The sequence below is a fragment of the Furipterus horrens genome, unplaced genomic scaffold, assembly GCF_987537825.1.
Source record: "Furipterus horrens unplaced genomic scaffold, mFurHor1.1.pri manual_scaffold_8, whole genome shotgun sequence".
NCBI classification, from domain to species: domain Eukaryota; kingdom Metazoa; phylum Chordata; class Mammalia; order Chiroptera; family Furipteridae; genus Furipterus; species Furipterus horrens.
The window spans coordinates 67568748-67582589 of record NW_028327178.1 but is presented as its reverse complement, the minus strand read 5'-3'; the positions used below and the strand labels follow the sequence as shown (position 1 = coordinate 67582589).

At 39.1% G+C, this 13842-nt stretch overlaps 1 pseudogene; it reads right to left on the bottom strand.

Moving 5' to 3' along the window:
- Positions 1 to 12715: 12715 nt before the first annotated feature.
- LOC150003092 (protein PALS1 pseudogene) lies at positions 12716 to 13573 on the bottom strand (annotated as a pseudogene).
- Positions 13574 to 13842: the final 269 nt, after the last annotated feature.

Sequence of the window (13842 nt, the reverse complement as noted above, 5' to 3'; positions counted from 1 at the left end):
TGTGGTCATAGGCTTATGCCCTTTGAAAACAGAAAACACATGTTAATTTATGTAACATAACCCACAAATAAATCTCTAAATCTGTAAGACTGTCTTATTGGGAAGACATCCAGTTGCAAGGCACTTGACATTGTACTTGCCTGCAACATGAATATCTTTGATGATATCACAGACATGGTTTAATTTTCAAGTGAAACCATATTTTAAATGAGAAGAAACTTTTAAGACTGTTAGTTGCCCTACTTTATAGTCTACTACTGATCATTTTGATTTTCCTTGAATAATGATTTTTCTCCCTAAGATTACCCTCCTTGTCTTTAAAGGGACTACATTAAGTCCATTTTTAATTTATCCTGTTCATTTGCATAAACATAACAAGAGCAACAAATGATCACTTATGATTTTTAGTTCTGCTTTGCTGGAACTTACCCAAGGAACATTTAGGGTAACCCTCAGTCTGCTCTTCATGGGACAGAAGCTGAGCCACATACCTGGCATTCAGCCTTGCCTGTACACACCTGTCTTTCCCAAGTCCTTCTGGTTTTTCATTGTGCCTTAAGGTCCCTTCTAGCCATCTTTCAGGAAAACAACCTTCGTTTCTTCCCTGGAAAGATTGCTGTGGACTGCACAACCAACCATGGTACCACGCCTTTTATCTCACGGGCTTTTATTACCTTTAAAAGTCATTCCCAGTTCCTCAGGGTTTTTTGGTAACAACCTGAGCCCAAGTATGTCTCCATTAGGCTTGACATTCCAGTCAAAGACTTGGTCCAAAAAGAAAGAAAGAAAAAAGAACCTCTATTAACAACTGGTCTTATTAGTTTTATGCAAAGAAACTTATGTCATTACTTACTTGTTTAGAATGCCAAACTCTGGAGGGATCAAATAAAGAGAAAAATATAAAATGTGAAGGATAATCTTTGTCCTAATATTTACTGAACTGGCATTTCCATTCTTCATATTTTCATTTTTCCCCCACTAAAAAAAATTTTTTTGTTTGTTTTTCGATTACAGTTGTCTCACTTTTTTCCGCCTCTTGCTTCACTGCACCCTGCCTTCCCTTCCCCCACATTCAGTCTCCACTCAGTTGCCCATGTCCATGGGTCATTTATACATGTTTTTTGACTTGACCCTTCCCCTTCTTACCCCCTTCTCTCTCTCCCACCTCCCCCCTTGTTACTGTTAGTTTACTTTTTGTTTACATACCTCTGGTTCAACTTTGCTCATTTGTTTGTGTTGTTCATTAGTTCCCTGTAATAGGCAACAGTATAAGGTATTTTTCTTTCATTGCCTGGCTTATTTCGCTAATCATAATTCTCTCTAGTTCCATCCATGTTGTCGCAAATGGTAGAAGTTCCTTCTTTCTTTCTGCTACATAGAACTCCATTGTGTAAATATACCACAGTTTTTTGATCCACTCATCTACAGATGGGCCTTTAGATTGTTTCCAGCACTTGCCTATTGTAAATAGTGCTGCTATGAACATTGGAGTGCATAGGTTCTTTTGAATTGGTGTTTCAGGATTTTTCGGATATACTCCTAGCACTGGAATTGTTGGTTCAAAAGGCAGTTCCATTTTTAGTTTTTTGAGGAAATTCCAAACTCTTTTCCATAGTAGCTGCACCAGTCTGCATTCCCACCAGCAATGCACCAGGGTTCCCGTTTCTCCGTATCCTCTCCAGCACAAGTTGTTTGTTGATTTGTTGATGATGGTCATTCTGACTGGTGTGAGGGGGTATCTCATTGTGGTTTTTATTTGCATCTCTCTGATGGCTAGTGATGTGGAGCATACTTTCATATGTCTATGGGCCCTCTGTATGTCTTCTTTGGAGAAGTGTTTGTTCAGGTCTTTTTCCCATTTTTTAATTCGGTTGTCTGTCTTCTTGGTGTTGAGTCATATGAGTTCTTTATATATTTTGGAGATCAATCGCTTGTCTCAGATGTCATTGGCGAATATATTTTCCCATATGGTTGGTTTCCTTTTCATCTTGCTGATGTTTTCTTTAGCTGAGCAGAAACTTTTTAGTTTGATGTAGTCCCATTTGTTTATTCTTTCCTTTCGTTCCCTTGCTTTAGGAGATATATTAGTGAAAATGTTGCTACGTAGAATATCTGAAATTTTCCTGCCTATCTTTTCCTCTAGGACTTTTATGGTATCACGGTTTACATTTAAGTCTTTGATCTATTTTGAGTTTATTCTGGTGTATGGTGTAAGTTGGTGATCTAGTTTCATTGTTTTGCATGTCCCTGTCCAGTTCTCCCAACACCATTTGTTGAAGAGGCTCTTTTCACTCCATTTGATGTTCTTTCCCCCTTTGTCAAATATTAGTTGACCATAAAGACCTGGGTTTATTTCTGGGCTCTCTATTCTGTTCCATTGATCTATATGTCTGTTCTTATGCCAGTACCAGACTGTTTTGATCACCGTGGCCTTGTAGAATAGTTTGATATCAGGTATTGTGATTCCTCCTACTGTGTTCCTCCTCAAAATTGCTGTGACTATTCGGTTTCTTTTTTGGTTCCATATAAATTTTTGAAGTATTTGTTCTAGATCTGTGAAATATGTTGCTGATATTTTAATAGGGATTCCATTGAACCTATAAATTGCTTTGGGTAGTATGGACATTTTAATGATGTTGATTCTTCCCATCCATGAGCATGGTATATGCTTCCATTTATTTGTATCTTCTTTCATTTCTTTCTTCAGTGTTATGTAGTTTTCTGTGTACAGGTCTTTTACCTCCTTGGTTAAGTTTATTCCTAAGTATTTTATTTTTCTTGTTACTATGGTAAATGGGATTTTTCTTTCAGTTGCTATCTCTGAGTTTTTCTTGTTGGTGTATAAAAATGCCTTCGATTTCTTAATATTGACTTTGTATCCTGCTATTTTGCCAAATTCACTTATTAGGTTGAGTAGTTTTTTTTTTGGAGTCTATAGGGTTTTCTATGTACACTATCATGTCATCTGCAAATAATGACAGTTTTACTTCCTCTTTTTTAATTTGGATGCCTTTTATTTCTCTTTCTTGTCTGATTGCTGTGGCTAGAACTTCCAAGACTATGTTGAATAAGACTGTAGAGAGTGGACATCCTTGTCGTGTTCCTGATCTCAGGGGGAATGCTCTCAGTTTTTGCCCATTGAGTATGATGTTGGCTTCAGGTTTCTCATATATGGCCTTTATTATGTTGAGGTATGCTCCCTCTATTTCCATTTTGCTGAGAGTTTTTATCATAATTGGGTGTTGTACATTATCAAATGCTTTTTCTGCATCTATTGATATGATCATGTTCTTTTTGTCTTTCATTTTGTTTATCTGGTGTATTACATTTATTGATTTGGGAATATTAAACCATCCTTGCATCCCTGGGATGAATCCTACTTGATCGTGGTGTATGATCTTTCTAATGTGTTGCTGGATCCGGTTTGCCAATATTTTGTTGAGGATTTTAGCATCTATGTTCATCAGCGATATTGGCCTGTAGTTTTCTTTCTTTGTTGTGTCTTGACCGGGTTTTGGAATTAGGGTTATATTGGCTTCATAGAACGAGTTTGGGAGTCTTCCCTCTTCTTGTATCTTTTGGAATGGTCTGAGGATGATAGGAGTTAGTTCTTTCTAAAATGTTTTGTAGAATTTACTTGTGAAGCCATCCGGTCCAGGGCTTTTGTGTGCTGGGGGTTTTTTGATTATCGCTTCAATTTCACTAGCTGTTATTGGCCTATTCAGACTTTCTTCTTCTTCTTGATTAAGTTTGGGAAGACTATAGGTTTCCAGGAATTTGTCCATTTCCTCTAGGTTGTCAAATTTCTTGCCATACACTTGTTCGTAATAATTTCTTATAATCCCTTGTATTTCTGTTGTTTCAGTTGTGATTTCTCCTCTTTCATTTCTGATTTTATTTATTTGGGTCTTCTTTCTTTTTTTCTTGATCAGCCTGGTTAAGGGCTTGTCGATTTTGTTTATCTTTTCAAAGAACCAGCTCCTACTTTTGTTGATCTTTTGAATTGTTACTTTAGACTCTATGTCATTTAATTGTGCTCTGATCTTGATGATTTCCTTCCTTCTACTTGATCTGGGCTTTGCTTGTTGTTGTTCCTCTAGTTCTTGTAGCTGTAGGGTTAAATTTTTTATTAGAGATTCTTCTAGCTTTTTTAGGTAGGCCTGTATTGCTATGAACTTCCCTCTTAGGACTGCTTTCACTGTATCCCATAGGTTTTGGGTTATTGTGTGTTCATTATCATTAGTTTCCAGAAACTTTTTGATTTGTTCCTTGATGTCGTTGTTAGCCCATTCATTATTTAATAGCGTGTTATTAATTCTCCATGAGTTTGAATGTTTTTGAGTTTTTTCCTTGACGTTGATTTCCAATTTTAAGCCATTGTGATCTGAGAATATGCTTGATAAAATTTTAATTTTCTTGAATTTGTTAAGGCTTGTTTTGTGTCCTACCATGTGGTCTATCTTTGAAAATGTTCCATGTGCACTTGAGAAGAATGTATATTTTGCTTCTTTGGGGTGAAAAGTTCTATATATATAGACAAAGTCCATTTGATCTAGAGTGTTGTTCAGTGCTTCAATATCTTTGGTGTTTCTTTGCTTTGAAGATCTGTCCATTGTTGACAATTGGGTGTTAAAGTCCCCTACTATGAGTGTGTTGCTGTCTATATCTTTCTTGGAATCTTTCAAAATTTTCCTTACATATTTGGGTGCTCCTAAGTTGGGTGCATATATATTTATAAGGGTTATATCTTCTTGATGGACTTTTCCCTTAAGTATTATGAAATGCTCTTCTTTGTCTCTTTTTATGGACTTTGCTATGAAATCTGTTTTGTCTGATATAAGTATTGCTACCCCAGCTTTTCTTTTTCATGTCCATTTGCTTGAAATACTTTTTTCCATTCCTTTAATTTCAGTCTGTGTAGATCTTTTATTCGAAGGTGGGTCTCTTGTAGACAGCATATATGTGGTTCATTCTTTCTAATTTATTCAGCTACCCTATGTCTTTTAATTGGAATGTTTAATCCATTTACATTTAAGGTTATTACCGATAAGTACTTATTCATTGTCATTTTTCCCCTTTATACTCGTGTTCTTCTCTGTCTTTCTCTGTTTCTTTATCTTCTTAAAGCAGACCCTTTAGCACCTCTTCATTGCTGGTTTGTTGGAGATGTATTCTTTTAGCCTTCTTTTGTCTTGGAAGCTCCTTATTTCACCCTCCATTTTGAACGAGAGCTTTGCTGGGTATAGTATTTTAGGTTGTAGGCCTTTGTTTTTCATTGCTTGGAATATTTTTTGCCATTCCCTTCTGGCTTGTAGTGTTTCTGCTGAGAAATCTGATGATAGCTTTATTGGAGCTCCCTTTTATGTTATTAGTTGTTTCTCTCTTGCTTCTCTTAGGATTCTCTCTCTGTCTTTGATTGTTGCCATTTTAATTATGCTGTGTCTTGAAATGGGCCTGTTGGGGTTCATCTTCATTGGGACCCTCTGTGCTTCCTGGATTTGCGTGACTCTCTCCTCATGTGAGGGAAGATTTCTGTCATTAGTTTTTCAAAGAGATTTTCTATCCCTTGCGTTTCTTCTCCTTCTGGAATTCCTATGATATGGATATTATTGCATTTCATGTTGTCCTGCAGCTGTCTTAGAACTTCTTCAGTGTTGTTCTGTCTTTTTCCATTTTGTTGCATTATCTGGGAGTTTTTGTGTACATTGTCCTCCAGCTCACTGATCTGATCTTCTGCTTCCTCTAGCCTGCTTTTAATTCCTTCTACTGTGTTCTTCAGTTCAGAGATTGTATTCTTCATTTCCTCCTGGCTCTTATTGATAGCTTCTATGTCCTTTTTCATGCTCGTGTAATTCTCTGTGAGTTCCTTGTAGTTTTTCTGGAGTTTCTTGTAGTTTCCCTGGAGTTCTTTGTAGTTTACACTGAGCTCATTCAGCTTCTCCATAATCCATGTTTTGAATTCCATATCTGCTATTTTGCTCCCCTCTATTTCATTTAGCACTCTTTCTGAGGATTCTACCTTTCCTTTCGATGGGGGGTTGTTTCTCTGTCTCCCCATTTTTGTGATTCCTATTATTTGTTGGTGCTTCTTAGAATGATCTGCTCTTCCTGGATCTGCCTCTGGTAGTGTCAGATCATGTACCAGACTGGCCCTAGGCAGCCTATTGGAGACTTTCAGTGATCTACTGCCTTTGTCTGTCTTCTTTAGTTGTTAATCTACTCAATTTGTGATTAGGCATCAGGCTTAAGGATCGTGGGTGTGGCAGCTTCATTCCTGTAGGCAGGGCTTTTATTTCCCCTTAGTCTGATGCCACTTTGAGGGGAATTGTCTGTGTGCTATACTGGGGCTGAGTCAACACTGGCTGGTCCTGGGAGGAGGTTAGTGTAGCTTCAACTTACTCCTCCGCCCTCTTGGATCTCTGTCTGTGTTGTCCTTGATGTTATTTCTTTAATCTGTCTGGTTGTATTTCATCTACTCTTTGGTGGATCTTTTTCTCTGGTTAGTTGATTGAGAGTCACTCTGCCCACCTTGTCTTGAGATCTTTTGTGGAGGTGCTGCTAAAACGTAATCACACAACCCAGGGAAGAAACCCACACCCTCCAATATCTCCCCCAACTACAATCTCACTATAGGCTGCAAATGAGGCCTTATTAATATACTTGTGGAGATATTGGGACTCTTATTTCGTAGGAAAAACAGATAGGAGTGTTTTAAATGAAGGAAGGGTAATTTTTGAGCTGGAAGTTGATAGAGTAATAATATTAGCAATTGGGATCAAGGTTATGTAATACAGCAGTTAACATTTACACTGTATGTTTGAAAAGGAGGAGAGGGTTACAGTGTGGAGTGAGAAAGTGGAAGTGTATAGTATTAGGATTATATAATCGGTATATGCTATATGATTAGCGTGGGAGGGAGGATAGACACAACAGACCTCCAGGCAGACAGATAGCCAGAAATGGAAAGAGAGGGCTGAGGAGGTTAGAAGGTAGGAAACAGATTGAGAAAGAATTTTTCAAGAATAAAAATACAGAGTAGAAAATAGCAAGACACGGAGGGAGAGAGGAAAGAGAAAGAGAAAGTAGAGAAGAGAAGGGTAGGAGAGAGAACGCAAGAAGAAGGGGAGGGAGAAGAGGGGGAAATGGATTAAAATTTTTTAAAAATTATATATTATAAAAAAAGATTAGGGTATTAAAACATGATATAAAATTGCAAAATAGAGAGAAAGAGAGAATATATAGAGAGAGGAATAAGAGATGATAAAGCAAGAGGATGGGGGAGGGAAAGAACACAGAGGAGGGAAGGAAATCAGGAGGAAGAGGAGATATTAGCGAGGGGAAGATTGAAATTGAAGAGTTGACAAAGGATAGGATGAAGGAGAGAAATACAAGAGGGAGAGAAAGAAGTGAGGGGATGGGGTAGAAAAAGAGAGGGGGTAAGAATGGGGGGGTGAAGGGAGAGGGCGATAGATTAGAATTATAATTTGAATATTAAAAGATTAGAATATAAAGTGGAATAGGGAGAGAGAAAGAAAGAGAGAGGTAATATTTATAGGGAGAGAAGGAAAATAAGGGCAAGGGATGAAAGAAAAATGAATGTGGATTGAAGGGGGACAAAATAAATAAAGAAATTTAATAAAATTAAAGGTGCTTAGCGCAGAGAAAGGAGAGAGAAAGAAAGGGAGAGAACTTAAAATTAAAAAGTTAACTGAGAATAGGATGCAGGGGAGACATGCTAAGGGGAGAGAAGGGAGGGAAGAGGAGGGGAGAAAAGGAGGAAGAATAAGAAAGGACAGGAGAGGCAGTTAGAGAGAGAGTGAGAAATAAAAGAATGAGGATTTTAACTCAATTCAACTTTTAGGCACAGTCTCTAGGTATTTTTGGTTTGTTTGTTTTTTTGTTTTTCCTTCCTTCCCTCCTGAGTCCGCCCCTATTCAAAACTCCATGAGTTTCAAATCTTTTCTGGTTGGTTGGCTGGCTGTGGGAGGGTTCTGCTTGATTCTGGGATTGCCAGTCTTTAATTTGTGGGCCTACCGCCACTCTGCTGTGAGCTGCGTTTAGTTGTCCCCTCCTGAGTCACCCTCAGCCCTCCTCAGGCTTGTCCAGATACTCCTTCCCTCTGTTGGTCCAGCCTGTGCCTGCCAGCAATCCCTGCCCTGCCTCCAGTCGTGTCTCTATTCCCAGGCTACAGCTTCTGCTCTCTTCCCTGTCTATATGCTTGTGCACCCTACCTCTCTCCCAGTCTCAACATCGTCCCTTTGTTTTGCAGGACTCTGGCACAGTCGGTCAAAGTGCCGGGCCCAGCGGCACTTTCCTGCCCAGGGCCTCTCCCCTAGTCTGGAGCTCTGCAGCGGCTTTCCCACATGGCCTCTTCTCCTTGTCCCAAAACTGTCTCTATTCCGAGCTACAGCTTCCGCTGGCTTCCCTGTCTATAGGCCTGCGCGCTCTATCTTTCTTCCCACCCCAGCACTGTCCCTTTGTTCTGCAGGATTCTAGTGTGGTCGGTCAGTGAAGCGCTCTCCTACCCAGGAGTTCTCCCGTAGTCTAGAGCTCCACAGCAGCCTTTCCCTGCAGGCCCTTCTCCCCGCCCTAAAACCGTCTCCACTCCAGAACCACCGCCTCCGCTCTCTTCCCTACTTACACACCCTGCGCATCCTATTTCTCTCCTAGCCCCAAACCCGCCTTTTGTTCTGTGGGATTCTAGCGCCATTGCTCAAAGCGCTGGGGACATGCACTTTTCTCTTGCTTAGGAGCTCTCCCCGGTCCGGAGGTCCACAGCAGCTTTTCTGTGTGGCCGGTCTCTTTGCCCCAAAACTGTCCCTTTGTTCTGTAGGGCCCTAGCGCAAGTGCTGTGTGTGCCTGGAGTGCCGAGCTTTTGGTCGGAGGCTGCAGCTGAGGAGGTTTCCCTCTACACTCAGATCACACAGTTTCTCCCAGTCCTGGTTGTTCACTGTTCTCTCCCTCCTCTGGCTTTTTCGGCCAAAGCCTCTCCCTAACTTTCTACAAGAATTCACTTATCTGTGTGCCCCTAGCAGGGGGAGCCTCCAAGCAGCTCTCGGCTAGTGAGCTCTCCAGCTTGATACTGCAGACGCACCGAATCCCACAATGACTCAGCCTGCAATGTGTGGTAAACGCCTCCACCCCCCTCCACGCTGCTCCCACGCTCTCCTCCCTATTCGCTATCGGAGATCCACACTCACTCAGTCACTCCTCTCCGCATTCGTTCCTGGAGTCTCTCCTTAACAGGAGCGAGCTGAGAACACTGTCCCTACTCCGCGTCCATCTTCCCCTAATATAGTATTATTTTTCATGACTATAATTCATTTTACTTATTTACTCTAGTTTGCGGACATTGGGTTTTTCAGTTTTTGGCTAATATAAACTTTGTATTAAATTGTATTTCCTTGATTACTAATAGGGTTTGGTATCTTTCATATATCTGTTTGCTATTTGGATTCCTTTTTGCGAAGCGTATGTTCAAGACGTGTGTGTGTGTGTAGTTTCCTTTTTTTCGTCCATTACTTTTTCCTGTGGAATTTTTGGTCTTTCTTATTATTTATAGGCATCTTTTATGAAATTTTAGCTCTGTCAGTTTTATGTGCTCCAAATACTTTCTCCCCACTCTGTGACTTGCCTTTTCACTCATGTAATGGTGTCTTTTAATGAATTATTTTTCTAATGTAGTAAAAAATATCAGTTTTTTTTCTTATATGATTAATAGTCATGTTTAAGAAATTTCTATCTGAGGGTTAAGGAGATAGTCTCCTGTAATACCATCTAAAAGCTTTATTGTTATTAGTAGTAGTAGTAGTAGTATTTAATTTGCTTTTCACATTTAACTCACATGCAACTGAATTTTGTATATGGTGTGAAGTAGGGGTCTATTTACATATTTTCCTTGTGAATGCTCAATTGTCCCAGCCACATATATTTTAAAGACTGTCTTTTCCTCCATTTCTCTTCAATTTTATCTTGTCAAAAATCAAGCATCCATATGTATCTGAGTCTCTTTAAGGAGACTCTATTCCAATCTATGAATTTATTTATCTGTCCTCGAACTTGACTATGCTGCTTTAATTAATTTCATATTAAGTTTTGATATTGGGTAGAGCAAACAGATTCTCCTCTTTCTTCTTCAGAAGGATCTTGACTCTTGGTCTTTTCATTTCCATATAAATTTTTGAAGCCACTTGTTGGGATTTAAATTGGGACTGCAGTGAATCTATACATCAATTTAGGGTAGGATTGTTGTTTTTATGGTATTGAGTCTTTCAATCCATTAATATGATATTTCTCCCAATTTATTCAGGTGTTCCTTAATTTCTTTCAATAAAATTTTAATTCTGCCTAGAAGTCTTAAAATTGTTTGTTAGATTTATTCCTAGGTACTTGATATATATATTTGTAAATAATACATATTTTTATATTTATATCTAAAGTTTATTTTTATTTTTTTACTTTCAGTATTATTTTGTATTGAATTAAAGTGTACAGCTTAGTAATTAGACAATCATACACTTTACATAGTGTTCTCCTTGATATTTCCAGTATCCAACTGGCACCATGCATAGTTAATTGGAATATTATTGACTATGTTCCCTATGCTTACTTTACATTCTCATAACTATTTTGGAACTACCAATCTGTACTTCTTAATTCGTTCAACTTTTTCCTCAGTCCCCCAGCCCCCTCCTCCCCTCTGGCAACCAGTAAGCCACTCTGCTCTAGGAGCCTGTTTCAATTTTGTTTGTTAATTTAACTTATTCTTTAAATTCCATATGTAAGTAAAACCATATGGTATTTTTCTTTCCCTGAATGACTTATTTTACTTAGCACAATGTCCTCTAAGTCCTTCCATGCTGTCACAAATGGTAAGATTTCATTCTTTTTTATGGCCAACTAGTATTCCACTGTATATATGCACAGTATTCCCTCACTTATCATGGGTATTACATTCTAGAACTCCCTGCGATAGGTGAAAATCCGCGAAGTAGAAACTGTACATTTATTTTAGTATTTATATATATTTTAAGGCTTTATAACCCCTTCCCACACACTTGTAAACCTTTCCTAGTCCCTTATTAACCTTTCCCACACTTTTATAAACACTACTTATGTTCTTAAACATATTCTACACTCTTAAACCTACATAACTTTCACAACATATGTATACAGTACTGCAAAATCCCACGATATAGTGAAAAATCTGAGATAAATAATTAAATATAATATTTTTAAAAATCCCGCGATACAGTGAGGCTGCGATAAGTGAACTGCGATATAGAGAGGGACTACTGTACCAACACTTTTTTATTCACTTGTCTGTTTCTGGTCAGTTCTTCCATATCTTGGCTATTGTAAATAATGCTGCAATGAACATCGTCGGCAGCCGTCCGTCTCGAGAGACGATGGTGTAGCTTCTTAAGAGTCTATCTGCACCGCCGAGAATGGTGGTGCAGTCCGACTCGGGAGTGACACGGTACCTGTCTCCTCCCGTGTTGAATCGACATCTTGCGATGACGCTGGAGTGTCCTCTCCAGTGAAGCTGAAGCTACAGAGCCTGGGCAGGGTGATATGGAGGGTCTGCTGTTGCCCATGCAGCAGACCCCCCCTCTCTTCGCAGCTGAAGGGTCCAAGGGAAAGACGGAGTCAATACAGCTTGGCTTCAGGTGCGCTGCAGGAGTTGCCGGTGTTGACTACAACGTCAAACCGCCTTAGGGACTCCGGCTCCGGATTTTCTGTCGGGGTTTACTCCCTTAGCCTTTCCCCTGAAGAGGTATGCCGCAAGGCAGCGGAGGTTTTTTGGAGTCAGAGTTTTCCTTCTCTGATGTGCCCTGACTGCCTTTTTCTTAGTACTGCTATAATATTTAGATAATTCTCAAAACAAGCTAAGTTTGTGACCCAGTGCACAATTTATTTTTAATATTGGGTAATAATTACAATATTTGTTCAGTAAAAGATGAAGTTCTCTAATCATTTTCCTAAAGGGCTGACATCTTAAACTCATTTTGCTTTTACTTCTTTGTTACTAACAATTTCCAGGTTTGGAAGTTTCTATATATCTCTCCCCATATTTTAAAAAACCCAGTTATCTGATTTTTCCTGCTATTTCTATTTGACTCCTTGATAAGGGTGGACTTCAATTCATTCAATTACTTCTAAATTGTTCCCCCATAAAATTTTCCAACTCAAGCCTTTGGATTTCTTTGAATGCTAGTCACCCAAAATAACACCAAAACAACCTGCTGATAATATGGTGCTGACCTTGAGACTTCCAGCCAAGATGGAGGCCTAGACAGACACTCTGCATCTTCCTCCACAACTAAAAAGGAATATAACTACCTCAAAACTAGAGACCACCATATGACATTCTGAAAAAGGCAAAACTATAGAAATCAGTGGCTGCCACGGTTGAGGGGTGGAACTGATGAATAGACAGAGCATAGAGGATTTTTAGGGCAGGGCAACTATTCTGTATGATACAATGGTGAGAGACTACATGTCATTATACATTTGTGAAAACCCATAGAAGGTACACCACCAAAAGTGAATCCTAATATAAACTATGAACTTTGAGTAATAATGGAACCATCAATTCATTGATGAAACAAAGGTGGCATTCTAGTACAGAATGTTGATGGTGGGGGATATTATCCACGTGTGTGGTTAAGGGGTATGTGAAACTCTGGACTTCCTGCTCCAATTTGCTGTGAATTTAAAACAAAAATACAGTTTCTTTGGCAGCAGGAGGCTTGATCTGTTGACTTGGAATCAGAACAAATGTCAATGTACCATGCATATCAGACAACAAGTCAAAAACCTCATTGACATCTTTTCCCCGAATTTCAATGCCATTGATCTCCAGAACTTCATCTCCTTCATGTAAAAGACCACTTTTCTCTACAGCACCTCCTTTTACTATCCGACTAATGATGACAGAATCCATTTCATTACGAACTGTAGCACCCAATGGAATATCTCGAGCTTTTTCTATACGAACTATTTTTACAGTTTCTCCTCCATACTGGCCAATGCTTTCATAAACTCTCTCATCTGTAATGGGTTCCAGTTGCATTTCCTGCTCAGCGACCTTATCATGGGCCAGCAGAAGAGCCTGAATATGTGGAGCATTCAGCAAAGCAGTTAATTCTTGTCCTTCCTTCTGGTGGATTGTCTTCAAAACAGTTTGTACCTCTTGTGCAAGATCTTGAGCATTGGAGATAAGAGGGAATGGAGGACTGGCCTTGTTCATGTGCACTGTGACAGCATTGTGTATCTTAAATGCATTCTGGAAATCTTTGTTTTGTACAAGTTGTAAAAGCAGTGAAATATCCTCCTGGCTCTGAGAATCTACCAAGGTATGTTGGATATGTTTAAGGGAAGAAAACAAGTCTTCCACTTCTAATATTTTCACAGCATAATGAGGACTTTCTAAGACAATTCCTTCCTCTGTATCAAATATAGGGTTATCTATTCCAGTCTTTGGAGGAATTTGTGCTAGTTTCTTAAGTCTTATAGAAGAATTAAGGTCAAGTTCTTGTTTTTTCCCTTCTTCCTCTCGCCTACGCCTCATGTCCTCCTGTTGTTGCCGAATACGCTCCAGCTGGAGCAATGAACATAGAACTGCATATAATCTTTTGAATTAATGTTTTGGGTTTCTCCAGATAAATACCCAAAAGTGGAATTATTGGGTCATAAAGCACTACAATTTTTAATTTTTTTAGGAATATTCATACTATTTTTCATTGTGGCTGCATCAATCTGCATTCCCTCCAACAGTGCACAAGGGTCCCCTTATCTTTACATCCTTGTGAACACTTGTTTGTCAATTTATTAATGATA